This window comes from Myiozetetes cayanensis, unplaced genomic scaffold (genome assembly GCF_022539395.1).
Source record: "Myiozetetes cayanensis isolate MyiCay16 unplaced genomic scaffold, myiCay2020 scf13, whole genome shotgun sequence".
Taxonomy (NCBI): domain Eukaryota; kingdom Metazoa; phylum Chordata; class Aves; order Passeriformes; family Tyrannidae; genus Myiozetetes; species Myiozetetes cayanensis.
The window spans coordinates 17289856-17315777 of NW_026086937.1; the positions used below are offsets into that span (position 1 = coordinate 17289856).

At 43.2% G+C, this 25922-nt stretch overlaps 1 protein-coding gene across 2 annotated transcripts in view; it reads left to right on the forward strand.

Moving 5' to 3' along the window:
* The first annotated feature begins 2510 nt into the window (after positions 1 to 2510).
* The window catches only part of TBL1XR1 (TBL1X/Y related 1), a 110222-nt gene continuing 86810 nt past the window's right edge, over positions 2511 to 25922 (forward strand). For both annotated transcript variants that reach the window (XM_050308023.1, XM_050308024.1), the window contains exon 1: positions 2511 to 2759. The gene's annotated coding sequence lies outside the window, so the exon portion shown is untranslated. The remainder of the gene's footprint in view (positions 2760 to 25922) is intronic.

Sequence of the window (25922 nt, forward strand, 5' to 3'; positions counted from 1 at the left end):
CAATTACTAAAGCATCAATCTGCCAGAGTGCACTTTGTAGATCCTGCAGAGCAGAATGTCTCCTCGGGTAATCACCCATCTGAGCACGTCAGCAGGTTAAAAACGAGAGCCTGGCATCCCAGAGCCGTGACTGAACGTTTGGAGAACACCAGACCAGGGAAACCTCCAGCCAGATGACTTCAGTTCAGCACGTTGTCGCTGCTAGGCAGATGGATGGGAAGTCGGTGTTTGTAGTTCCTGAGGGCCAAACAACGCACACTCCAGGGATTTTCCCTCCCCCGTTTCTCACACAAGCTTTCTGAACGTTACACCTCTCATTCCGGTTTCATGGACTTTTCACAGCTCCTCCCATATCCTTCTTTAGGCCCCTGGTGTCCCCCACTCCCCTAGAAGAGCTCCCTTTCCTCTTGCCTTAGGCTACGTGCATATTCCCATTCCCCTTCCTCCACCCACTGTTTTTGCTTATCTTCTTTCACTAAGTCGGAGTATCAAAGAGGTTAAATCATTTAGAAGCATGGACAGATCTGAGATAATAATGCAGAAATGTGCTAACGAGTCCCTTGCCACTTTTTTTTTTTTTTGCCTGTTTTAAATTTCCCAACTTTCAGAAAAGTGGTTAAATTTTGGAATTGACCTGGATATGGTCCTCAAAAATTATCACCTCTAACATGCCTGAAGCAGATAACCTACACACCATTACTAAGAGAAAGATGCCCACTTGGGCCATCGAACAATTAAAGAAATAAATGTTGGACACCAAGGGATTTGCAATTACAAATACACTTCCTGATTTTCTAGAGAAATTTTGGTTTTCTCATGTAACTCTGGCCTCTTCAAGCAAATAGTCTGAAGGCCCAGGGTTTTCTCAGAATTTTATGATTTTACAATGAAAAAAACCACATTTTCTCAGAGTATTTTAATATTTTTCTTCATAAAAAAAGGAAAAATGCATGGGCTTGACCCTGAAGGAAATGAGCACTGTGAGATGATCCTACACCCAGACACCCACCCATCCAAGGCATTGTGGAGTGGATGGGTACCATCTGATTTTGAGATGATGCTCAGGTAGGTGAAATCTGCCTATGGTGCATCCCAGGCGTTAGGCTGACAGTAAAATCCACCCTTAACTCCAGAACTGCTGCCTTACCACCACAATTCTCCAGCAATGCTGAGCAATATCCCTAAAAACAATTAAACAAAAACCAAATAAACAACAAACAAAACAAAAAGCAAAACAAAACAACCAAACAAACAAAGAAAAAACCCACAGAATTCGTGGCCCGTCTTTTTATCCTTTTTTTTCCAGCAGTGAAATCAAGCTCTACAGAACCGTGGTGATGTGGAGGCCCAGTTTGAGTAGGACCAGACCTGGGATAGGGCCCATGGCGAGCCTTTGGAGCGAGCAGGGATAACATCGGATGTTTCTATCGGATCCGTGCATGGTTTGTGGTCATTGTGACTCTGCACGGTGCCAATGTCCGGACATGAGAGTGCTGGACCATCGCCCAAGAGTGTGAAATGCTTGTTGCAAAACCATTTTAAGATGGAAAGGGCTGCCCGGTGACGAACGTGGCTTTGATTAACAAAGCTCGCTTTCAAAAACAAACAATGCAGACGGCAATTTCAAGCGTTTCAATTCTAAAAACGAGCAGAGCCCAGGTAGGGCACCGCACTGCTGCTGTGGAGGATTATTTTCATTACATGAAATTAGAGGGCAGCGGGGCTGGATCCCGGTGCCAGGTGCCATCGCCAACCGCGACGGGCTGCGAGGGGAGAGAAGGGAGAAACCACCATGTTACATCCTGCATTTACATAAGCGCTGCTGGCAGCGCAGTTTAATGGCTTTCCTAGAAAAGCTCCGCGGCCCGGGGCCTGCCATGCCCGGGCGGCCTCCCCTTCCCCTCCCATCCCATTCCCCGCAGCCGCTTCCCTGGGAGCGGCGGGGAAGGGCGGGCGGGAGGCAGGGAAGGGGATCCGGGAGCGGGTCCCCCCGCGCTGCCAGGGCGGCGGGGTTGTGTTGGCCGGGCCGGCCCGCTCCTCCTCGCCTGGCCTCGCCTCCCGGCTCCGCTCCTTCCCTTCCTCCCTTCCTTCCTTCCCTCCCTTCCTCCCCTTCCCTTCCCGTCCCTTCCCCGGCGCCCATTTCGGCGCGGCCGGGCACCCGGAGTGTCTGCGGGCCGCCGGCTGCTCCGCGCCGCTTGGCTCCTTCCCCCAGTAACAGCTCCCACATTCCGCCCCGATCCCTCCTCAATCTCAATCACACACACACACACACACATATTACTTTTTTTTTTTTTTTCTTCCTCCCTCCCTCCCCTCCTTCCTCGGGACTTAATCTCCAGCCCCCTTCCCCCCCTCGCCCTCCCCACCCTCCCCTCCCCCGGCCCCTGGCTCGGATATAATTGAATATCACAGCGCTACGCGCTGGGTATTTTTTTTCCTTCCTCCTCCTGTGTGTGTGTGTGTGGTGGTTTTGTTGTTTTTGGGTTTGTTTTTTTTTTTTTTTGTCCCCCTCTCCGGGTATTTTTTTCTCCTCCTCCTCTCGGTGTGGACACCTTAAAAATACATATATAGATATTTATATATATATATTATCGATACCCATACGCGTGTATACACACAGGCACACACACACACACAGAGGGATGTGCGCGTATAATATACACGCGGCGGTATAAAACACACGGGAGGAGGAGAGACAATCCAGGGTGAATTCCTCGTGCCTCCATTCCCTGGGAAAGGGGGGAGCAGCCGCTCGCAAGGTAAGGACCGGGGGCTCTGAGCCCCGGGGGTGGGAGGGGCCGGGGATGGGGATGGGGGGCGGCCGCCCTGTTTGTGCCGGTGGAGGCGGGAGGGGGATGGGACCAGCACGCTCCTGTGACCCCCCGTTTTTGATTAATATGTGCATATATACGCGTATATGTGTGTATAATATATATGTATTTACCCCCCTTCCCCTCCCCCACTCCGCGCCGCTGGCTTCCCCTCCCCCACCCGCCTTCGTTGTTTTTTTTTTTTTTCCTTCTTAATTTTTTTTTTTCCTTTAAGAAAAAAGGTTTAATGGAGCTGGGGGATGGGGGTGGATGGGGGGGACACCGGACTCGGCAGCGAATGGCACACGGGAGCCATGGCGAGAGGCCTATTTTTAGCCTGATTTGTGTGGAAGAGCGGCTTCCCCTCCCCCCCTTCCCGCATATTTACTTATGGGGGGGGAGGGGAGGCCCTGCCCCTCCCCCACTGCTCGGAGTTCTCCCCCATCCCGACCCGGCCATTCCTTGGGAGGGGATACACACCCCTCCCCCAGTCCCCCCCGGGCCATTCCCGATGTTTCTCCCCCCGCCCCGAGCCAAGTTATTGATCAGTTTTCCTGCGAAGTTCTGGGCGGAACATGGAATACCCCGCGGTGGCAGCGAACGGGCCCAGTTTGGGGCATAAAATAGGCTTTTCCCCCCCACTTCACAGCGTCTCTCTGTTCCAGGGTTTATCTCCCTGTCTGAAACCCTGGTGTAAATTGTGTGTTGCATCAATTAGACGGGCTCACACGTTGATGGAATGTGTACATTTTCTTGGTGGAGGATATATAAGCCCTGTAATACGTGGTTCGTTATTGTTGTACCCTCGAAAGGGTTAAAATTTATCGTGTTGTTCCAGGTGAATTTAATCTTTCATCACCGAATTTCCTTTTAAGGCAGCTTGACAGAATAAAAGTCTCCCCTCGCCTGTCTTTATCCCCAGAACAGCAAAACTTTGTCTGTGCTTTATGGCAGGGGCTGGTTGCTGCAGATGACACGTGAGTCTGGAGGAAAGTTTGGTTTGTAGGTCGCTGTGTAGGAAAGTGAAGTTTGCTGGTGAAGTTTTTACTACTCTCCAGTGTGCTCAACTTCCTCGTTTTCCTGTCTGTGTAAATCAAATTCCTAACTGATTTATGGGGGAGGGGATCACAAAACATACTCCTTATTGTTAAGGCATGGGAGGCATGATCAGGAGAACCGAGTCTTTGTTGCGTGAAAAAAAAAAAAAAGTATTCTGGGCTTGTCTGGCTTGCTCTGCTGTCCTGTGGTACTAAAAAATAAATGTCTGAGCATATTGAGCGTATTAAATGAGGTTCTTTGGTGTTGGTGGTCTCTACCCTTTGGGTTTTGTGAGTTGTGCCCCTTTGGCAGAGCAGGCACTGTTTTGCAAAACTGAAGTTTGGAGTTTGAGTTGTGCCTGAGCTTTTAGGGCAGTTTGGGGCCCTTTTCGTGCTCTGAGCAGCCCAAAGGCTGGTCTGTGTGAGGCTCATTCTGGGCTTGGGCCTTCCTTTGGACACGTGTGTTAACAGGCTTTTTGGAATATATTTCAAATGAGGACCAAACTTCCAAAGTCTGGTGTGTGCCCCTAAATTTAAACAAGTGGGCATGTGTTTGTGGATGAGCATGTGAAGGGTTTTTTCCCCTTTATTCATAGAAAAAAAGGGTCCATGCTGGTGATGGTGCTTAGGGCACAGGTGGTACCCTGTAAATGATCATAACAAGCTTTCTGTGGTTTCTTTTTTTTTTTTTTTTTTTTTTGGGGGGGGGGGGGTTGGGTTTTTTTTGTTTGTTTGTTTTGGTTTTGGTTTTGGTGTTGTTGTTGTTTTTTATTTGTTTGTTGTTTTTTCCCCCCTCTTCACTTTTGGCTAAGGTCTAATGGAACAGCAACATACTGTATTATTTGCCTAAGGTCACCACAGCCTGTACGTTGTCGTTGCCTTAAGTTTTCTTAGGGGAAGGTGGATTTGTCTCCATGAGAACTGTGTCTTCTGGTGCTGTGCCTTGGGAACTCGATGGCCTGCCTCCCAAAGTGTTATTTGGAACACCTGGAAAACACTTGTTTCTCACTCCATGAGAAAAGGGGAAGGAAATGTAATTTAAATGTATGAAAGGAGTTGGGGTTTGGCTTTTGGGCTTTATAATTTTATGTTTAAGATTGTGCAAGAGTTTATTTATTTATTTTTGTTTGTTTGAATATGCACAGCTATAACGTGTGAAGGATGCAATAATTACAGGAGATTGTGTTGTTTAAGCTTTTTTCCCCTCTTCAAACAGGTAGTTAAGATTTTTTTTCCTGTGAAATTTTTTTAAAATATGAATGCTTCTTTCAGTTTCACTCTATATATGGTAATTATTGATGTTTGTGTAATGCTTTGAAGTTGTAAGGCAGGGTATAAGCACTAAGTACCCAACAGCAATACTTGAGAGTCATTTTCCCATCATGAAAGAGTTTGATGCTAAAAAGTGCTACAGCCCTAAGCATAAAGAGGCTCTGGATGGATTAGGGGAAATGGTCAAAATTGCTGATTAATGTTGTTTTCAGATAATAGTCTTTAGTTAGGAAGAACAGACCTGAATGATGTAAGGCAAACTGAGTTATTTTACTTAACTTGATTTTGGTCTGGAATTTAATTGGACGTGGACTTCACATTTGAGTCAGAATGTGTTTGGTGTTAGAAGTTTTGTAGTGGCAGTAAAGACCCACGTCCTACAAGGATGTAATCGTGCAGAAGTCAGGAAGTCCTGTAAAACACACAACTTTGTGAACATCAGTGGTCTCGTTCGGCCAAATAAGCTCCGCAGCTGTCTGTGAAGTTGCTCCCAGAAGTTGGGTGTGTTTTGTATTAGTGGTGGGCAATAGGATGTGAATCTTTCATTACACTGGTGCTGTTTTGGTATCTCAGGGCTGTTAGGGGTTTTGGAGGAGGCTGAGGTAGTGACATGGTTGACACCTCTTCATCACTAATCCTGTTCCCACTGCGCATGGGGAGTCCCAAGCAGTAGCCAACCCTCCCCCGCCTCTCCCCAGTTTTTGCTTGCTTTGCCTGTCTCTTCTGTCCCCCAGTCCACAGCCACTGGGGATTGTGGTGCCTGTGTGAATTCTGACACCTTGCTGGTGAGGACACTGTGCTGGCAAGCGGAGAAGAGGCAGACACAAAACTCCCGCCAGCTCTTCCCCTTCTGAACTGGGATGGGGAGGTCATGAAGTGGTCTGGTCTCTGCTTGGGAGAGGAGGGCAGGGGCAGGGTGTGCTGCTGTGTCAATACTGCAATATTGCGATACTGAAATGTATCGTGCCGAAGTGTGACTCATTCACAGTCTGATTCGTGTTGTTTATATGGAGTGGTGTGATACCATTCTGTGTGCTGACCATTCTCCATATGTGTGTGTGATTGGCCATGTGTGCACACAGAGTTTAGGGTGTAATAATGACTCTATTTAATGCCCTAAACATCAGCTCATGCAAGTAGCTGCAGGTTGGGAGAGAAGTGAAAGTGTGTGTGCGTGCACACTGTAATTATGCATGTTTGGCTCCTACAAAAAGTAACTGCTGTGAGAATATACTCAATGCGTGCTCATTTTTAAATACAAATTTAAGTGTTTGTGTTAGGTGAAGAGGTGTCAGTAGTTTCCCATTAGGAACTATGATTGACAGCTCTTTTCAGTGTTTCTGAGTTGCATTGCAGCGTTAATGTAGTAGCTTCAAATTAACAGGTGATGAAGAAGCCATTTCTGTGTTCCTGCCATTGCTTTGGCTAACCCATTCCCAAATACCTGCAGTTTTTTAAAGTGCTGCAGTGTGAAGTCAGATGGTCTTAATTTCTATAGTCACTTAATAACGAGAGTGACTTTACTAGAAAAAGGTTCATCCAGTGATCCCGAGCAGAGTAGATAGAGACTACTTTATTCATCTCATAATTGGCTTCCTCCAAGATAAAGTATGACAGTGAAATGAGGAATAAGAAATACCTTTTGATATGAAATTGTAGGGAAATATATTGGCTTTCTTTTAATTTTGCAAAATTGAATTAGCTAACTGGAGGTAAGAAGCAGTGAAGACAAGGCAGCATAGCTGTCACTTTGGGAGGGTTGATTGCATGAGTGAAAAGGTTCAGAAGTCTGGTCTGGAAATCACACTGCCAGTTTGTATGAAAACTGTGAACAACTTCTCCTTAGGGTTTCATCTTGTGGTGTCAAATCCAGGATGTGAAGGCCCTTTTCTTCCTTCTTGTAATGAAAACAAAGCTGAACTTGTTGATATAAAATGTGCTGGAGTCTCAGTGGCCTTGTTTGAGCTTACATTGAGTCTATAGAGTCATAACTCGGCTCACACTCTGAAACTGTGATCTTTAATACTTTACCACGTAACTTTCTGTGGCATCCTTTGGACTTTCCTTTTCACATCATTAAGGAGCCTAAAAAAAAAAAAAAAAAAAAGATTTCTTGATAAGAAATAGGTGGTCATTCCAAGCTGGAGGTTATTTAACTGCAGGGATAGATGCACACACTGGTCAGGTGTGTAGGATCTTGCTGTCTTGGCTAGCCAAGGAGTGAAGTGCTGGTGCTGCACCTCCACCTTTGCTCACTTTCTTCCTTGGATGGGCTGATTGCGGGGAAGACTTCTGAGCGTATTTCCTTACCCGTAGTAATAGTTATCAGAAGGTTCTGAGAATTGGTGTAGCTCTCTGAAAAACCTGCTGAAAGAAGCTCCAAAGCGATGAGGAGGAGTGTTGCGGAATTGCCTTGGCCAATGTGTGTGATGTCTTTCAAAGAGTCCCTTTTTGGTCTTTGAATGTACATGTACGTGGCCTGACTCAGTGCTGCGTGGAGATACTGAGGTCCTTCTCAGTGTGTCAGTTTGAATACCAGAAGCAACATCCCTGGGTGTGCTATCAGACCAACACATCATTTTTTCAGGATGAGTAATGCAAGCGGTTTGGGTGTCAAGCTGGTTTCGTTGTTCAGTGCCTGCTCGTGGCCCTTCATGGTGCTCTGTGTGCCCTGCTGAGCTCCAGGAGCTGAGTGCTCCAGAGTGCAGTGGGAGTGGGGATCAGTCCCCTGGATTTGTGCTGCAGTTCTGCTTGGTGCAGACATGACTCCTCCAAAGAGTATAAACTGGCATCTGCATCTGTAAAGTAAGATATTAATAGTCTTATTTTCTAAGATGCTGAGTCCCCGCAGTTGCATGTGAAGTTGGCAGTCTCTGTGTGTGCTTAGCATTTCTAAAAATCAACTCTTGTGTGTGCTTTGCTGGCTTTTGCAAACTCCCGTGAGGGTGTAGTTTCTGTTCCTGGGAGCAGTATTAGTAAAAGTCTATGTTGTGTACTCTGACTTGTGTTTATTGTCGTAATTCTGAAGTCTCCATGTTGCAAAGGAGCAATCTTGTTTACTAGTAATGTCTAGCAGTAAAAAAATCAGAATCATCCAGAGAAAAAACAGTTGTGTGGGGTTTTTTTTTTTGTTTCTTTTATGATCTGAGGCTCAGTTCAGTCTCTGTTCAATGTCAGTGTACTACAGACACGCTCCCTACAATCGTGTGCCATATGCAGACCCGCCGAGTGTCATTTCAGATTGCTGGAGGTGCATTACTGGAAGTTTTCGCTGGTGTGGTGTCAGTAGTAGGCCTTCCCTTCCCCCAGTTTTGCCAGCCTGGCGAGGCAGACAAGCAGCTGTCCCTGCAGCTAATGCTGGTGCTCCTTTTAACCCGTTGTGGGTTTGGGGAGCGGTTCAGTCACTCCCCAGCTGCACGCAGAGCTCCCTCCGAGCCCCACTGACGTCAGGCCGATGGTAGATTTTTATGAATTGGGACTGTGAAAGTGCCTGTGGAAACTTTCCTGCTCTGTGCACAGCTACGTGCCGGCTGGTGGACACCAGAGAGCGCGCAGAAAAGATCTCTCTGCAGCCTAGTCCTGGAGCATTTTTCCGAGGCTGCGAGTCAAGGGTCAAATATTTACTGTTTGTGAAAATTGTAGTGCTAAGTTCTGTACCCGGTGCCAAAACCACAGAAATTGTCAAGGTCTAGAGCCCTAAATAGAAGCAGTCCTAAAAGTTGCATCCACCTGACATTAACAATGTTAAAAGTTCTGGCCCTTCACTTGGGCGACCTATTGCCGGCAAACTGAGCGGGGAGTTCACTGCATGGGGAGCACACACGAGGTGCATTTCAGCCCCCTGATGGTTCCCTAAAAGTACCAGGCCAAGAAGAAGCAGTTTGATTTCCTGGAAGAAGTTGCCCAGGCTGGCCGAGGAGAGGAATAATAAGTTTCGTAGCTCTTTTGTGGTTTTTGGACAGACTGATTCGCGCTCGAGTGTCAGCAAGACTTCTGAAAAATACGTTTTTGCTTTGTAAAAATAGTAATAAAAAGATTAAATTATTTTTCATTTATTATTGATGTTGGTGGAACTTAGAGTCCTCTTGGACAAATGAGCATTTTTGCCATTAATTTGAGCACTTGGGAGAGTGTTAAATGTGGCTGAAAATCTTACCTTAAAATACCAATTGATCTTAACAGACATGAGTGAGTCTGTTGGCCCTTCCCCCTGCTTCCTGGTCTCTCCAGCTCAAAGAAATCATGAGAACTTTTCCTCTTTTAGGTTATGTCTAAATTTGTGGGGGAAAAAATAGTTTTGATATTGCATAGACCTTTGGGGGAAACAACAAGAGATCTGGGTCAAAAAAGTAGGACGTGCAAGATTTAGAAGCTGTTGAAGTGTATTTATTTGTCCTATATTAGGTTAAAGGAAGTTTGGCAGTGTGTCCTTCAGTCTGCGGTGTGCTGTAAAGGGAAGACAACTGTTAAAGAGTGAATCACCACTAATTTTTGTATGGATGTTCACATTCTTCTCTAGTGCAGAAATTTTTGCCTGGATATTAACTCAAACATGCATTCCTGAGTAAATACTCTTGGAGATAAATTTTAATTAGGAAGTGCTTTGTAAAAATACAGATTTTTGCCATGATGATGGTTGTGAATCTGTAACGTGTTTCCTTTGGGGTTACGTTTGTTCAGATGTAATACTTTTAAAGCAGTGTTAGCACAGATGTGGACGGAGGAAAATGAGGGACCAGTGTTGCCAAACCATCTATTAATGATGACATCAAATAAGTTGTGCTAGAAATGGCTAATGCAGTGGATCTGGGGTTTAGAGCAGCAGGGTCCATACTTGCTGAACAACATGAATATTTTGCTGATTCAGACCTGCTTTTTCACTTTATTTCAAATGCACAACTAAATTTCTCAATCTGGTGTCTTGTTTAGACTGTAAGTATCTAGCACTGTGTAAGATGGGAAAAAAAGTCAGGAATAAGAGACTTCAGTATGTTGAGTTGCAATAAAACTTGAACAAAAATACAATGAAACAGCCTAGAAGGCAGTTTTGGTGAGCTTGATCTGATAGCAGGAACGGATATCTTAATGTAGCTGATTAATAGAAACCAACTTTTTTTTTTTTTTTTAACAGCTTTTGCCATTATAGTAAATATTTGTCACAATTTGAATTGTGAGAAACTTGCTTTGTATTACTGTGACTGTCTTCCAGGGCAGATTGTGAAGGGCCTTGGATTACGTTAGAAATATCAGTGTGTTTATCTTACTGTTGGCAAAGTCCACGTTAGTTGGGTCTTCTGCTGTCTACATGTGCAAGGTTATTTTGATATGGATGAGTTATTCCTAGTTCATCAAGGCCCTTTGTAAGATTCTTTCTTACAGTACATTTAACACACAGTAAATACATTAGTAGTTAAGTTCTAAGAGTCTGTTCCATTAAAACAAAACACCCCCCTGATCGTTGGGTCATCCTGTTAGGGTGCCTGGGCACCACAGCACTCCCAGGGGTATTATTGTCCAGTAAAATAGGTGGGCATTGCTTTTGCCTTAGAAATTAACCCTGTGCTCTCTGTGTGGTTCTGGGGGCTGGCCATGAAAGCACCAAACTCAATATTCCTGTCAGTCTCCAGTGCCTGGGACACAGCTGGAGTCCCATGTTGGAGAGGTGGTGGCTGCTTGTGTGTACTGGGGCACAAAATTCCACTTTTAGAGATCCTGTGTGTACTGACAGAATTGCTAAGAATAACTAAAAAAAAAACTATGAAGGATAAAGGGATGGAAACTTTCAGAGGTAGCCAGGGAAAACACATTCGATGTGTTTTGACTCGCTTTTTGATGCTATGGATGACTTCACACACGAGGCTCGGAGGGTATGTGAAATGCAGTGTCAGACTCCAGCTAAGGGTACGTCCCTTATGTAGGCTGAGGTTCTTTCTCTGTTGTGCCAGCAGCAAGGCTTGTGTACGTTGGACATTGCTGCAGAGCTCCAGAAAGCTCCACTGGTGGTGTTAGAATATGTGAAGTCTTATTTGGCTGCTCGATGTGCCTCCTACTTTCCCAGCTGTGGTTTGTAACTACCTGCTTGCGGAACGGGGTTTTTTCAAGGTGAAAGGAAAGAAATGTGCTGGTTTTAAAAACACACGTTCAGAGATCAGGTTAGTCAGATTTCATTTACGTTGATGTTCCTGTAAGTGCTGTAAATTTGGAACTGCGATGCACTTCCTTGTGCCTCTTGCTGCCTAGTTTTATTTGTTAATCTGGTGCTGTTGGGCCTACTGCTGTTCTGTGTGATTAAAATAACCCCCTAAACTTCCCCCTTCATAATAAAAGACAAATGGTGCAAGATTGTACTGGTTTTTTTCTTTCTGAAATTTACCCTTCCAAGGGTCAGGGTGTCTATGCTCTCTCCTCTGCTTGACTCTGCTTCCTTGTCCATGATGTAGTGTGAATATGGCAGATTAATGTTGTGTACTGGAGTGTTTTGTGTGCATCACTTTATTTTTACCCCTTCGTGAAGCTTTGAGTTTTCTAATCTTTCCCCACTAGTTTTTTTGTTGTTTATTTTTCCCCCGGACTTTCTCCTTTTTGTTATTTTGGACTTTTGCGTTCTCCCCATCTGTTCTTTTGTCAGTCCTTTAGATTAAATTGGTGACTTCTTGTTTCTGTCCTCTGGTTTTCTCTGCTTTCTTCCCATTTCTCCTAGCATTAATTAAGTTTATCTGTAGGGCTTGATCCCAGGTAGCCCTGGAAGGGTTTGGATAGTGCACTCGGGCTGCTGAGGAAGTCTCATTTTGAGGGTTGGCAGCGAGCGGAGGTGAGCGAGGGCTCTGCCTGTGGGCAGATGGGTGGCTGGGACAGGCACACAGGAAACAGAGAGGACAAATTTTGGCAGTGCTTTATTTGATAAAAATAATCTTGGCTTTAGGCACAAAGCATTGATCCAACTCTTGATGAAGTCAGAGGGAGGCTTTGGAGGGAGTTGGTGTGAGCGTTTAGTGCGGACACGAGAAGCTGAGGAAGTCTTGAGCGAAAACCTCAGCGCAAGGTGAGGTTGGCTTTGGGCTCTTCAAAATAAGGGGCTTTATGCAATAAGCTTTTTATCGATGTTGTGACTTAAAATTAGCAAAAAAACAAAGTCAGTCATCCTGAAATCAGTGGCAGCCTTATCTTATTGTTTTTGTTGTGGGTAGTGTTGACAAGTCACATGCCCCATTGTTCTGGGTGAACAAACACCGCTTTGAGGCTGCGAGCTGGGACGTGCGCACAGGCGCCTCTGTCCTGCCCAGCACGGATGAGCGTGTGCAACTGTGACTTTGGAGTTGAAAGGCTGTCTTTAAAGACTTCACAGCTAGAAACTGCTGAAATATACAAACTAATCTCTTACTTGGTGTCTAAGCAGCTTTTTTTTATTTGGTGTCGTCTTGTCCCGAACCTGAGAAAATAAGCGCAAGTGATTAATGCGTCGTAAACTCTCTCCTACCTTGTTGTCCAGTGAAACCTATGGATAGCAGGCTTGTATTCTGGCTCTGAAGCGCGGATGTGCTTGGGACAGAGGGAATGCAAGATGTTCTTTCTCAAAAGTCAGGAAAAGATTTTTACTTGGAAGTCTTTCAGGTGTAAGTCCTTTACCTCAAAGCTGTTGACACTCGAGACGATAATAGTGAACCTCATCTCTACTGAGGTCACAGTTTTGTGGATCACCTCTAAATTACTCTTGCCATGTATAAATCCCTGTAATCAGGATATGTGTAGTGTAACTAAGATGGATGCAATAGAGGCTGGCTGCAGGAGCAGACTTGGCACGTGGAGGCTGTGGATGTAGTCATCCAGTCCTATCTGGGGGAGAATTCCATTGAAATTGCTGTGAGTTTTGCTTAAGGAAGAGCAGAAAGATTAGTCTTCCCTGCACTACAGTGATTTTTTTTTTTGTTATACTGTTGTGTTTAGGACATCTTAATAATGCCAGTGTAGCTCATTGCTTGGTCCAGTATTTTTAATTTGTAGAATAAGTTGAGGGTTGTTTTTTCCTCTTTTTGTCAGCTTGTAGTCTTGCTTTTTCCTCTTTGGAAACTGGTGCTTGAGGTGTGTTTTATACCTAAACAAGAGCATTCACCAAAATGGTCTTGAATTGTAATTGTTCCATAGCAGGTATTAGCAAGATGCTTTCATATGTAATGGCACGAAAGGTGGTAGAAACTTTCAGTCTGGTAGAAATTGTCATAGCCTGATAGAGGCAATTATGGAATTACTTTCTGACTGTAAAGTATTTCTCTGCATTTCCAGAGGCCTCTCTAGCTTTGTGGTGGATTCCCAAGGACACACCTCCAGTCCCCATACCCCAAAATTTTGCTTTTCTGAGTTGACCTAATATATGTGTATGTAACAGATAACTATGTTTACTTTAGTTTGCATCACTGAAGATTTTCTGTCCGCATAATGATTAGGACAGAAAGCTGGTGTCAGGATTATCTGCTATTTCTGCCACTGTGTGACCTTAGCAAATGGATTAACAAATTTACCCATGCACCAGTGATTTAATTCTTAACAGGAGCATTTTCAGACCAGTTCAGTGCCCTGAGAGTTTCTGGTGAAAGGCTGCATGGCCGTGTAAAGTGGCTTTTGTTTTGTTTTTCATCCTCTGCTTCTTTGGAGTTTTCAGTTTAGGCAAGTGCTCCGTTCATTGTTTTTGTGTGTGTCTTTTAGTTTTGTCTTATGTTAGACAAAACATGGTTCTTCGCATTGGAAATATTTTCTGATAGTGCCAGTACATGTTGAAATCAAGCTACTTGGTTCATAAAGTTGGGCATATTTGCGTCCTTAGTAACGAGGCAGTGCCACCTTATATGAAGTTTTAAGACGCCTCTGCTTTTTCTGGACCCTGGCAGCTCTTCGGGGTTGAGGAAAGGCAGAATTTTTGTGGTGGAACCACTTGAGGAATGGGTTTTGGAGCACAGCTACTCAAGCAGCCACTTGACTCAGCAGTGGGGGTGGGAAGGGAGGTGGTGGGACCCTTAAGCTGACCCTGTTCTTGATGGAGCAAAAAATGCAAAAAAGTTTCTATTGACTCCTCTACTGTGCTGATAAAGTGGCTTATTGCTCCTAAAAACATCATCTCTGGAAGGATGTGTTAAAGCCAACAGCTATTTCGGGAGCGGGATGTGTGTATTAAAATCCAGGTAGTTTTGCTGAACCAGTTTGCAGCATGACCCCGCAAACTGCTGCGTTGTTACTGTAAAGGTTGGAGGTAAACTTTAGCTTAACAGAGGTGTGAACGTGTCTTAACTTAGGTGAGGGTGGGCCGTGAACTTCTTATCTCAGCTTTGCTATCAGACAGAATCTTCCCAGGCTGCAGTGGGGTGGCTGATAGCTCAGCCAGTCTGACACCAGCCAGCAGGGATCTCATGACTCAAACCGTCTGGCTGCTTGGGTTTGTCCATGTATAAAATAAAAATAAATGGTGACACGGTGGCATGGTCTTTGTCACGTGCTTCCGATTTCATTTGGGCGAGTCTTTCTTTATAACTTCCTAAATGACCCTTGTTTATAAGTTAAACGAATGTACAAGCTTATATAGAAATCTTTTTTTAATGCCCTTTGCTGGGAGCCTGGAGTGGTGTTTTCCTTGTCTGAGGACGTTGCTTTCAGGTGAGCTTCAGTACTGGTGTATCCTAAAACACGCCTTGGTCCTGGCTGTCACAGCTGTGCTTGTGACACTGATTAGCACCTACTCCCTGTTGTGGCTGTTTGGCTATTTTTCACCTGCTGGGAAATGAAATTTTTGGGAGAGTTTTAATTTTGGGGAATCTCTTAAGTTTGGGAATAGTACTTAGTATTATGTGTAAAGTTTGGGTTTTCCTATTGTAAATCATAATTTTATATGGTGACTTTTCTTATTTTCACCATACTCTGCTCTGAGAAGTATCCTCTGGTTAATTTGAAAAGAAAGTCCTGCCAGCACTTTAATAAATCCCTTAAACTTTACAAAAATGTATTTACACTTGCTGGCAGCATGGCTTGAAGTTAAAAGTGGGAATTTACAGTATGTTCACATTTTTGTTTGGAATGACTCCAGAAAGAAAGTGTTTAATTCCTCTTTAGTGTAATATATATCTATATATCAGCAGATATAGCTGTTGGTGTAGTCAAGCCCTAATTGTTTAAAAATTATCACTTTTAAGTGTGATCCTTGTGTATATTTAGAACAGCTGATTGAAGCCCTTTCTTAGTTGAACCGTTTTGTCGTGTTCTGAGGCAGTTTATGTGTTCTTTGTAAGAAATATATTATCACACCATGGAAGTCAATTCAGGTTCTCTGGAAATGATCCAACCTTCAGGAAAGAAAAATATTAGTGCGCATGTTGAAGGAAAGGGCTTCCCTTTATTTCGGAATTTGCTTGTCATGTGTAGCAAATAAGCCATTTTCAGATGCATTAAGGCTCTGTGAAACTAATTTTCAGGGCTGACAGTTTTCTAGTCCCGGGTTAAGCAAAAAGATTTAAATTTAATGTTTCCAGTTTTTTTGTTTTAAATAGCAGGGTATCTGAGCATTTGCTCAGTTATAATTTGAGTGCCATGCGTGTTTCAGGAGAACAGAAAAATGAACTGTTTGAAATGATGGTGACGATGGGGTAGCGTTTTTTAGCCAGTCATTTGTCTCAAGAGTCTGAAATGTTTTGTTGCCAGTTTAAATGTTGGAATTTACGGAAGTGGCCTTTGCTTGTAAGTCTTAAATATTTGCAATGCGTTGTTTATTTGGTTTATGAAGTTTTGTGCTGTTTGAACGCTGGTTTTTGTTTTAACTATGAGTTTTGGCAAAGCACGTTCTAGCATATGTAGTCAGTCATAAACAAACCAGAGGCCACTAATGATTTAGTCCTGTGGCTATATCAAAGTGTATGGGGTTAAAGTTAAAGCTGGATGTGCATGTGTATTTTGGATCTGTGCTCCACTGAGACCTTCAAGATGCTCATGTAAAAATTCTGTGCCTTCTGTCATTACAGCAGTGACTATTTCAAGTTTTTATGACTTTAATCTTTTAATTGAGGAGGGGTTTGCAGGTTTCTAGGCCTGGTTTGTGGCTGAAGACCAGCACTGCACATACAAACCTGTCTTGACTTGGGTGCCCGCTCTCCAGAGCAAGTGGAGCTTCAGTGATTTTTTGCAGGATTTAGTGAGCTTCCCTGGAGAGGGCAGGGATTTGGCAGCAGGCTGCCCTCCAGTAGCTGTGTGCTCTTGGAAGTTACGCAAGCTGGGCCATTTAGCAATCGGTTTCTGAGGGCTGCAGACAGGCTACAGGAGGGTGGAGACGAGGTGCAGCCAAGAGGAGCCCCAGAATCAACGACTCTTCTCTCAAGGCTGCTCAAAGGCTTGTGCTGAGGCGCTGGGTCAGGGTGTCACCCCACAGGACAGTCCAGATGGCCAGTCGGGGGTCAACAGGGGAAGAGATGGGAGCCTTCCCCCAGACAGAAGGGTTAACCATGCTGTGCTTGAGCACAGCCCTTCTCCAGGGGAGTGCCACCCTCCTGTGCCCAGCTGGGACCTGCCCTTCATTCCCTCCTCTTCTCTCTTAGCTACCAAACCGATGGCATTTTTCCTGCACCTGTCCAGAGCACTTCTCTCAGTGTTGCTTCTGAACCAAGCGCCATCTTTGCCCCCCTGTCATACAACTGCATTTTAAAACTTATTATTTTTTAAAAATATTTGCACATATTTCAGTTTATTTTCCTCATTTAGGCTTTTAACGTCTTAGTGACTCAAAACCTCAACTGGCTTTGTTTGGAACTCTTTCTTCCTCAGGCAGAAGTCAGACCCGAAGTGTATTTTTCTAAAGTTTCTGAAGGAAAAGCTCTGTGGTAGCATTTCTGAGTTGTTGAGATTAGCTCTGAATTTCCAGATAATGTAATTTTCTTTTTTAAAAGAGCTCCCCTCCCCCCTCCCCGGCAAGCCCTAAAGTATTCTTTGTGTGAATGTACTATATGATCTCTAATTATATGATCACATACCATTCCACAAATAGTGCAATACAATAGCATAGAATTATTCCTAGGATCTTGTAGAGGTCTATTCACCAGACTACCTTAAACCCTGAGCTTGCAATTTGTTTTGTGTAAATCGACTCCCTCGCCTCCCAGAAGCCGTGTTTACTGTAGCTCTGCCTTAAAGCCCAGGTTCAGAGCTTGTTATGGAATCAGGGTTTGGGATGTCAGCCTTGAAAGTTGCCTTTTAACTGCTCTTATACAGCGTATGCATGTTAAGTAGGATAGCAGAATAACAGTGAAATTGCTCACCTAGGTCTGCAGATGAATTACCATAATTAACTGCTTCTTCCCATGAATTGCACCTAACGAGGGCTGTGCTGTTGGCTGAAAATAAATTGCATAATGCATTGCTGTTGACTAAATTATTTACATACCTCAGAGAGGAGATGGTATAAAGAGGCTGCAGAATAAGTGCTGGACCATTATGAGAAAGAAATGGGGGGAGGGAATCACAGCTAGAACATGGTGTAGCCTGCCTTCTCCTGGGTCACCGAGGAGCTCTGTGTCCTGTTTGCAATACAGTGTGTGCCTCCATGGTTACATATTTATCACATTGCATTGCATAATGTATGTGTGGAGAAAGCAGAGTTAGATGTGTGCACACAGCCTTGGGCCTGCTCTTAAGAAGAGTGTGTCTTTGTGATTATAAATTGCTAAAAGTGACTTTTTTTCTCCCCCCCTCCGTGTAACTGGCCCCAAAATATACGAAGTCAGAAGCAGAATGTGGCTTAACAAAATCAATTATAAACCGAGCTGGAGAATTTTTGAAATGCTTGCTGTTCTGTGTTTGTTTGTGAAGCGTCTTTTGTGTGCCTGTTGTGAGGTGGTTCAGCATTTGTGGGCTATATTCATGGCCTGTTTTTTCTTAGCTTCCTGTTTAGCTAAGGAGTGTTTTAAAAGAGCTGTATTTTCATCTGCTATCCTATTTTTGTGCCGTGGAATCCTCTGCAGCTCTATTTGTTGATACTTATTAGAAAAGATGGCTTCACTGTATAGAGATTACTTACACTACTTTACCAGAGGAGTCAGACAATAAATATATGTGTGAGCTGCTCCACACACAAGCACTGGCAACACCATATAACTGCAATAATAAATATGAGCTCAAGCAGAGGTGGCGATTTGTGTTAAGAATTTTCCAAAATAAGGCTTGTCACAGCTTGTGTTTTCCATGGGCAAAAGCCGGTCTGGAATCGCAGATCTTGATTGCTGCTTTTTCTTTGGGTTTGCTTTTTTCTGGGGACTTTGTTTTGGGCCTAATCTTGGCAGTCATTGACAAAACTTGAAAATACTTTTTGTTCCTGCGTGTAGGGATGTCCGTCCCTGTGCCCCCATCACAGAGGTGGTGGTTTGGGATGGACAAGGAAGCTGCAAGTGGGGTCACGGCCCATACAGAAACTGACTTGTTTACGTGATCACTTCTGGTTATGATCCCAGTGGAAATGGAAATGTGGTTTGGGGGAGGGGGGGGAAGCTTTGTAAAAACAACTAAGCTTGGGAAATTGGATCACATTTATTTTTTTATAAGTAGGCCAAAACATTTCACGATAAGGCTGGTATTGAGTAGGCTCCCTCTTCTTGCCAGACTAGCTGGAATAGCTCAGCTGTTGCGATAACAGCAACAAGAAAAACGAGTCAGTTGTTTTTTTTACCTGTTAAAAATTTTTCTTGAAAAGCTTTATTTCCTGTTTGACATCATGTGCTTGAAGTTTGGCAAAGTTGTGACCTTTGTGTCAGCAAGGGATATTTTTGGTTTTGTTTTGGGTTTCTTTTGTTGGTTTTTTTTTTTCTTTTAATGTTGGTGGGGCTGTTCCGTAAAACATAAATCTGATATTTTGCAGTTCTAATATAATAGGCTGTTTAGGCGAGTGAACCACTTACTGTGGAGAGGTTGTGTGTAATATTATCAATAAGCCTTAAGTGACAAAATAGTATTATTTGATATGTAAGCAAAAGGGTGAAGACAGCAGAGTAATCTTTGGAACAAAATGCATTAATCTCCATCCAACATTTGTGACATACCTAACAAGTTATGACAAAACATTTTTAACGAATGTTTTTCTCCAGAATTTCAGAATATTTTCACTTTGTTGCACAACATACTTTGTAGTGATGGGTGATTAACAGTGGTGTAAATACGTCCTGTGCAAAGAAGTGCCGCAGAGGGAAAAACTGGGTGGTGTGTGTTTTGTTTTTTTTAAATATTATTTTGTCTGCCTTATTTATGTTTTTAGAGAGGGTAACGGTAACAAAGTGGAGTTTTACATGGAAAAAGTTGTGAGATTGCAGTGTTCCTGGCTAGTACAGTCCTTCACATAAATGGTGAACCCTGAAGGCACTGCTGAAGGACAGGGCCTTTCCTGCTGTCCTTCTGCTGGTGTTTGTCACTGAACTTCCGAGCTGTCATGTAGGAGAGAGGGGTGATCAGAAAGGACAGCAGAGACCTTGGAAATGCTCTGCCAGAACCTGAAATATGAACTGGGGCGTTGTGAATGCGTATTTCCCATTTGAGGACTGGAAGAAGAGACCAGGGCCTTAAGAGCATAGAGGAGGGGGAGCAGAAGCAGTAATTGTGCTTCTCGCTCTTCTCTTTTGAGCACCGATCATATGAAGGCATAAATTCAGTGCGCTGCTTTGGCTTGGTAGGAACTTCACCAGCTTCCTAGCTCTGTCTGTCACTTCAGTACCTGTGGCACCACTGTCTTCAAATTTGTTTGGCTTTCTGGTTGGTTGGGTGGAGTTTTTTGTGCGTTACAGAAAGGTCACGGAGGGAATAAATGAAGAAAAATTTGTGCAAAGCCTTGGGGCAGTGAGAACCTGTTAAGAAGTATGAGTAGAAGGGGCAAGACTTTAAACTTAGGGTATAACTATGGGTATGGAACAATTGTAAATCTGCAGGTGAGAAAATATTCTACTTTGCATCAGGCTTTCCAAGTCCCAGTTGAGCACGGATGGAATTTGTCCTGGCTAACATCTGTTCCTTTCTGGAGTAATTGGCTTTAGAGGAAGGCATGAAACTTTAATATGATTTCTATTTAGCTCAATCTATCTCTTTCTTGGTATTTTCAAAACATATTTTATTTTATTAGATTCAAAAATACAGGTTACCTATACAAGCTGCTGGCTCCTTACATAAGTAATCATATGATAAATACAATCAGATTGAACTTCAGCAATATTGAAACCACTTCCATAGGAAGTTGGCTGACTGCCCAGGCATCTGACGTCATTGTAGGAACCACACACTCGGTCTTGGACGAATGTCTTTGGCACAGCCCTGTGAAAGTCACTGGGGTTGGGATGTGGGAGGAAATAAGCTCTGAAGTCCGAGTGTCTTACGCCTGGTGCTATCTCCCTCCCCTCGGATACCTTCCTGCCAGCCTCTGAGTGTCCGTGCTGTCTGCAGGCGCGGGGAGGAGGAGGAGGAGCTCCAATCCTTGGCCATTAAAACGTTCCTCCGTGTGTAGCGACGAGTTTCCACTCAGCCTTCCAGACTCCTGCGACGTGGTGTAATAATGTGGGATAAGGACTCGGTTGTGGCCAACGTAATTCTTGGTAAACAGAGAGGAGGAATGATGTCTCATTAAAAAATGTAGTGTGGCAATAGGAAAATCATGTTTATTACCAGTTCTAGAGTTGTATAAATAGAGATGGGAGACATCTGCTGAGCGTTGCTGTAGTAGGAATACTGAAATCACATTTACTCGAGTTAATAAACCCCAGAGCTAGGAAGGAAAGTAATGGAGCCAGGGGTAGAAGCAAGGCAGATAAAATGAGCAGTGGCAACGGAATGATGGGAGAGGTTTTGAATTTATTTTCATGACAGTGTAGTTGTATATAGCTGAATATAACAATGTTCAACCTTTTAGGATTTTGTCTCCTCATATTTGTTGAAAGGGCAGGACAGAGTAAATATAACTGTGGAACTCCTTGCACCAGGTCATTAATTACACTTTTTTTTTAAGGTAATGAGTGTGTATTGAACTGGTGGAAGTGAGAACTGCATCTGTAGAGCAACTGTTGTCCCAGCAGTGGGGAGCTCAGTGTGCTCTAGGGACAGTTGTAGGGGGATTCCCAAATTTTAGAAGGTTTTTGTCTCTTTACACACCTGCAGGATTTGGCCTTGAAAGATTGTTAATACTTATTGTAGAGTGGGAGTTGGGTTTTTTGGTGGCCTTTTGTTTCGAATTTTTTTTTTTAACAGTGAATGTATCTCAATAAAATTCTGAAACTGAGAAAAGAACACTGTGTAGTGCAGTTCTAAGCTACTAAGGAACAGAGTCACAGTCTAGATTTAAATTCAAAAGCAAAAGTAATTTATTGCCTGTTACACATGAGCAAAGAAAATCCCAATATTTTGAAGAATGTTTTGAAACTACTTTCACTGGAAAATGTAGACAGAAATCTCTCAAAATTGGTCACTGGCTACCTAAGCAAGTTAATTGTGTCCCCTGTGTGACCAGGTTCTTGCAGGATCACTGGTTTTACCTATTGGAGCAAGAATAAAATATAAGGTGCAAATGCCGCATAGTGTAGTTCCACAAATAGTGCCAGTATTTCTCCTTTTAATAAGGAAGTTGGTTGAAATGACAAGAAATTTAGAAATTACATCAGGCATTTTTCAGGGTGGTTTGATAGAGCTCTTATCACTGTTTTGTTTGTTTGGGGGTTTTTTTGCTTGTTTTTTTGTTAGGTGGACCTAACTGTGGCAGTTTCACATGTCTTATCCTCAGTCTATACTGCTCAATGTTTATCTGCTGCATTTGTCCCTTGAAATTTGCAAGTTATTCTGTTGACCAGCACTTCTCTTTCATCTCACGAATTTGTATTCAGGATTTTTTGTTTGTTTAGCAAAAAAAAACACCATAAAAAAATGCTGTGCTGTTTTCCACTCCTCTTTATCACCTGAGCGGAATTGGTTCTGATGGCAGCAGTGTCCCTTCCCCCTCCTGTGTTGGCTTTCCTCAATAAAAACACATTCTTCATCCATTTCCAGTTTAACAACCAGCTCCCTAAACACATTCAGCTTTATCCCAGTCTGACACCAACCCAGATTCTCTGTGGAGCATCCACCAATTTCTATGTTCTGACCCTACTGTTAGTATGATGATTTTCTTTAAGGTTATTTTTAGAAATTTTATAATAAAAATCAATTGAGAACATCTCAGGAGGAGCAGGGCAAGACTTTTTTTGATCCCTGAATCATTCTAATTTGAACCTTTTTTTTTCTTTTTTTTTTTTCCCCAAAAGATACATTTTTTGCAATGTGTATTTTGAGGTGGAAAAATGTAACATTTTGAATGTTGTCCAAACAGACCCAAAAACTCAAGTGACTTTCTGACTTCAGGCTGGATATGCTTTCATGTTCTGTGGACACCCGTGGGTGTAAATGAAATAGTTGCACTTTGCTTAATTTGAATGGTGGAAATTATTGTAGTATTTAGTGAACCAGTACGATTACTGTAGTAGGGTGGCATGGGAAGACTGAGGGACTTCATTATTTATGGGGCAGTTTTTATTTTGTGGTTCGTTATGCTGACTTAATATTAATTCACTGTGAGATTCCTATAAAATTACTCTGTATGAAATGGTATTTATTTTGCCTTTTAATAAAAACAGCACAACTCCTATGATAGGCATGAAAATAATAGAAATAAATTATATGCAAATAATTATTTAAATGCAATTGAAATGCCTGGACCCCCATCAGTCTCCCTAAGTGAAGTCCTTGTAATGGTGTTTTCCAGCTCCATTTACCCTTGTCCTGCTCTCAGGTTGTTCTGTGTGAAGTTTAGCGGGAACTTGGGTCAACTGGAGCAAACCTTTGCGTTAGAAACATGACCTGGATTGTCTTTCTGGTAATGCCATGGCAAGGAGTTTAGGAACACCTAGACAGTGCTGTTCCCATTGCTGCCTGGATTTAAGGTCTCAGAGGGCTTAAGTCTGTAATTCTGCTGGGGTCAGAAAGGTGATGGACTCCTCATCCGTGTCAGGCCGCCTCTCCAGCCCCTGTGCTCAGTGAAGAGGATGCCAAAATCAGGGTGCTGAGGTGAGGTTTGAGTTACACACTGAACTCCCACTGGGATTTTGATACACAGAGAAGTAAGGAAAGCTCTTTAGGATGCTTCTTGAGGTGAGACATTAAGCTATAACCAGATCTGTGCCTTTCTCGGGTGTCTCCAGGTCCAGTTTCCTCACAACGCTATGTTTTCAGAAGCTCAGAATAATGCCTTGTTCTCAACTGATACTAATCATATTGCATGTGTTGAAATGTGGATCTGACTGTGACCCAGAACAATTTAAAATCAGACTTCACGTCTTATGAAAATAAGTGGCTCCCAGAGGAGAAAGGACTTCTGTTTTCACTTACTGCTTGTGATGGCGAGCTGTGCTTCATAGCTTGAGATGTCCCATCTTGCACTGCCTTCCTCCGTGTCCCAGTTCATGCTGACAATGGGATTGGCGTTGATCCCAGCCTTTACTGGGAGAAGATCTTGTAATGGTTTGGGTGGCTTGTGGACAGATCTGATAAGAGACAATTTCTGATGTTTCATCAGCGGGTCAGGCAGCAATTGACAGAAATACAACTGGCATACATTTGAAGCATGGAGAGGGAAGGTATCATTGAAGGGAAGACAGCCCATGGGAAGAATTAAACTGGCTTTGGGAACAGCCCTGGAGCAGGAAGCTATTGAAGTAAAGGCTGTGAAGATTGATCTTTTGGGGGTTATTGCTGGAGGGTGTGTGAAACATTTTGCTTTCATTAAAATAAATTGTATTTGAGTGTTTTCTTACTGGTACCTTATCTCTGTACCACAATTGAAGGAAGTTACTTTTTGTCCTTTTGGATTGCAGTGGGTGTGTCTGTTTTTAGCCAGGTTTGGGGGGTTTTTACTTGGGAATGAAAGGTCTAGGATGGTTACTTAAGTACCAGGTTTCAAACTGGGAATGGAAAGATAGATTCTCAGCACTGTGTGTATTCACAGTGGACTCATCTGAGAACAACATTTAATGGTTTAATTGAAAACTGTTGAGAGCTACGGGAATATTTGCTTAAATTAATTCACCTCATTAATTTCTAGATGACATTGGGTAGCATGGGTGTACTACCCTGTAGTTCCATCTTTAGGCATGGACAAGTGGATTTTTGAAGCGTGGTCTTCCCTATCAGAGGCAGTGTGTAAGATTGGTTGCCCATTTGTCAGAATTTTGGACAGTCTGTGAGACAAAGTTGCTGTTGTAGAGCGGTCTGTTTCTAGAACACATTCTGGAGACAGTAAATTGTGGTGGCGATTTCTGTTTATATTTTGAGGGCTTTCTCATTGCCCTCATCCTTGTTGAGCTGGACAAAATGGTTACATTTTAATGCAAAAAATGTAATCCTTTTTGATAGCTGATGCATTGCATTATTCAACAGCAGCCTCCAACAGTTAAATGTAGTATTGACAGTCGCAGTGCCACCCTTCAATATATTGAAGATTAAAATACGCGTGTGTGTTTGTGGGAGAGCTTTTCTGGTGCTTTGTATTTGATACATCATCGCCTATTTGTCATTCATCTGTCTAGTTTCAGACCCACCCACATCACACCTGTGATCCTGCAGAGAACCTGTGGTCAGAGTTATACTTCTGTGCAAAGGCAAGCGGTTTTTGGTGGTCTTCCCCTAAAAAGTGTGAAACAAGCTGCATGGAAGTCAGGGCAGATTCAGAGCCTGCAGTTTGATCTTGTGTTATCCTGGTCACCTGCCATGGCAGTTTGGTCTCCCCTTCATTTAGAGTATTTCTCTACTTTATTCTTTCATTTAGGAATTTTGGGTTTTTATGACACTGTGAAAGCAAAATCTCAGGAGACCAAGCTGAATGGCTGCAGTTATTTGAGGAAAATTCAGAATGGGATTTACCTTCTTTTCTCAGCAAGCAAGAACACAAGAATTAATACAGATTAAGACCAGATTTCTCCTCCTTTATTGTCATCTTGTTAATTATAACTTTCAGTTATGGCTTGGGGGGGAGAGGGTGTGTCAGTTTACCCAATGAATTAAGAGGAGTAGCGGGTGGAGAATGTGGTAATGAGGAGAGACAATGAATTTTTGAGTAGTTCAGTCCAGCACATGAAGTGATGTGTTTTATATGGAGGGGACTGAATTAGTTTTCCTTGCTTGTGACGTTGTTTTTGGACTGTCTTGTGCAGCACTTTGTGGTTAGATTTGGGGCAGGATGTGTTCTTGATCAGTGATGACTTTCTGTTGAACTTTATTGAGCTGTGTGTTCCTGGAAATGATAAGATTTGAGTGGCACTGGGAGATTCTGGTGTTTGTTGTGCCGAGCAACATCTGTAGACAGCTGTATGGTTTCAGAGGGCAAGGCAGGTATTTTAGAACCCCAAATCTCTATATGACACTTGAGGCTTCCAACAACAGTTGCCCTTAGTACATGGCCAAATGGAGAATGACAATCCCATCTGCATTCTCAGTCCTGTTTTCAGTCTGATGTGGAGACTTAGCAAAGTTACCTAAACTACCTAAAAACCCAAACAAGACAAGCCTTAGGTCAGAGCTCCCATGTAAATGCTGATGGGTGTATTACTTTGTATTTGTGCTTTTTGATTGTCTTTTTTCCATGAAATCAGCAAGGGCATGACGTGATTGATATGCTGCCTTTGGAGGAGTTGTAGTGTCTGATCAAACCTGGTGTGTGCCAGATCACAGCTGCTCCTTTTGGCCTTTTTTTTGATGCCAATTCAATCTAGAAACGTAATTTTATACCAGT